Raw genomic sequence first — 3,085 nt, 5'->3', positions numbered from 1 at the left:
CAGTATCAGGGGTAATAAATACTGCAACTGGTCAGCTGGTAGCTGAATCTGAAGTAGGAAAGGAGAGAGACAAAAGGCACAGAGATACAATAGAAGAATTAAAAGAGGAGCTTAATGTTATGAGGAAAGAGCTCCAAAATGAGGTTGCTGTTGGTAGGAGTACAAATTTTTCTCCTCTGCAGATACAGTTTTACTTGGAGGATATGTCAAGTGATATTTTAATGAAGAGTACTATAGTTAGCAAGTAGGCAAACTGCTGACTTTGACTAGTGGTTATTAGTTTTTCATCTCATGTGAATTGTTATTTAATTGCACGATGTTACTTCCTATCCGGTGATTGAAACAAATAATGGCTAGTAAATAGAAAAAATTAAAAAGAATGCAAGCGTAGCTGAATAGGCTTGACATTTGAAAAAGCTTTGTAGCTGCTTGGTATATTGCAGGCATTAATCAGGAGCAAATCTACGCAATACTATTCATGCTTGAGAATCCATTCTTGGGTGGCCCATTTGCTGACCATTTCTCCCCTTCCTCCCAGCTATAACCAAATCTCTGTTCCTCACAAATTAAATTATTTACTGTGCTGTATTTGAAGCAGAGTATTCACAGTGCTTCCCATCCTCCTCTACTGGCCCATTTCTTTAGTTCTGGGAGTCAGTAGAGCACTGGAGTTCAGCAGCTGGTCTTCTTGCCCGGTGCGAACTTCAGGAGTAAATATCAGCAAACTGTTAAGCCAGCAGTGGATTTCTCATCAAAGTTTAAGACCTTGGTAAAGCTCTTACTAATGCTGTGGCAACGATCAGGATGCGGTATGTATTTCTATTTTAGAGGATAAACACAGGGACTTGACTGAAATAAAACAACTCTACAAGAAGCGCTGTGATCTTAGCAGCCTTTAAGTTTCTTTAATATAAACTGTCCATAAGAAGCTTTGTCCTCTTAATCCTTGCTGGTTTTTAGACAATTTGTTGTCTTACAATTAAGTACAGATGGTTTGGAGCAGTAATGCTGATAAACAAAGATGCTTAGGATTGCTTCAATTTCCGGGTTGGATTTTAACCGTAATCCATGTCTGAAACATAAGAAATCTGTTTTCGTCTGAACTTTAATGGTCGCTTACAGATAGCTGACACATTTTTCTGATTAAAGTATGTATGTAAAATAATGCCATAATTACATTTAGCGTAGAAAGAAGTCTGCAAGAAGTCTGTATAATAGCTGTTCAATCTGTTCTACATGTGGTACAGCTTGATACTTTATGTGGTCATGCAAGAAGGGTCTTCTGCCATCGGGGAGGTTTGATTTTGCAGATGCAATACCACTGTGAAGAAATTGAAACACATGGAAAACAGTTATATGTACATAATTATCTAATGAGAGGAAAATAGCTAAAGACACCCAGATTCACGTGCTAACAGGTTTTTCAGAAATTGTCTTTCTCTCCTTAAAACATAGGCATGGGCAAATGTGTAAGTCTTAATACTTTAATTGATTAAAAAATTTATGGGAACATGATTTGTTTCAAGGTTTCAAATAATATGTTTGTAAGTCTGTGAGATAGATGTCTTAAGTTGTTAAAGGATCATGTCTGAGCTATTTAAAATGTGATTAATCACCTGTGTGATTTCTGACCAATGGGACTATATTGTACAGCAGCTGTGCACTATCAGTCGTTGTTTCTGTGTTGACCCCAAAGCTCTCTGCTGCTTTGGCAAGATGAGATCTTTAGTGTCAGCAGTCAGCACATCAGCACTGTTGTATTAGAAGACATAAAATGCAACTTGCTTCAGATTATATTTTGCACGGGCCTGTTAGGTGTCTAACATGTGAAAAGGGATAAAATACCTGAAGGGGGAAACTGATGTTGAATTAGTTATTGTATTCAAAGCATTATTTTGGTGAAACACACAATTGCATTCTGGTTGATGGAGAAAATCAATGTTTCTGAGCTATAGAAGATAATGTTATTTCATATTCATTGAAGATCCATCTCTTTAATATTTGGATATAAAAATTCAAGATACAATTATGTGGACATCTTTTAATTAACTTCTAACATTAGAATACAAGAAATTTTGTTGATGCTGTTTTAAAATTGATGATTTAATAGTGTCTGGGATCCAATTAGCCCATTGAGTATTTTGGGATGAGAGGAGCAGGGACTTGCTTAGGGCAGGAGTAAGTAGAGTCCACAGATCTCAATCCAACCAAGAACATTTTAAACAGGGTATACTGGAGAACCCATGCTCCTTGGCCTTTCCTGGAAACTTTCCACACTGGCAGGTGCTTCAAGTCCAGAAAATATGGAAGTTTTCAGCAGTCATTCATTGTGGCAGCCTCTGTGCTTCACTGTCCTTCCAGTTTGGTTGGCTCAAGGTCTCTTGCTGGCTTCCACACTGCTAGGGACATTCCAGCTACCAGAAGTGTCCCTGCCCTTATCTCTAGGGACAAGAACATGCAAAGTGAGGAAAGTAACCTTTCCCTTCATCATTGTTGCAGCAGTCCTCTCTTGCTTTTCTCCGCAGAAGCAGATTCTGAGCACCTGTTTACTCCTTACTTTCAGCATTTTTCCAGCCTTCTACACTCACCTTGCTCCCTTGCAGTGCCACCACGGCAGGTTGTAATTTTTTTTTTTTTCCCTGATACCATACTTAAACTCTGCATGCTACAGAGGACAGAAAAAAATGGCTGATTTCCTTACCTGCTATTGCAATCAGTATCAGCTGTCCAAGAAAATGTATTGGCAGCAGAATACCCATCATGACACCATTCTCCAAATCTGTTTAAGCCAATGAAATATCTTCTCTTGCAAGTGGCTAGAGTCTGTATTTGGACTTCATTCCTGTACATTTCTAGTTGTTATTTTTCTTCTTCAGAATGTGATTTAGAGTTAAATTGACCTATCACCATGTCGTTTCACTGTAATTATTGTGAATGATTCCCTTTCAGCATCTAGAAGGAGGGTCTAAGAAGGAAGGGGGTAGGCTCTTTACCAGGGTCTGTTGTGATAGGGCAAGGGGAAATGGTTTCAAATTGAAAGAGGGAATATTTAGACTGGGCAGAAAGAAGTAGTTTTTTTTTTTGT

The sequence above is a fragment of the Meleagris gallopavo genome, chromosome 1 (genome assembly GCF_000146605.3).
Source record: "Meleagris gallopavo isolate NT-WF06-2002-E0010 breed Aviagen turkey brand Nicholas breeding stock chromosome 1, Turkey_5.1, whole genome shotgun sequence".
NCBI classification, from domain to species: Eukaryota; Metazoa; Chordata; class Aves; order Galliformes; family Phasianidae; genus Meleagris; species Meleagris gallopavo.
Note: the sequence above shows the minus strand (reverse complement) of the source record.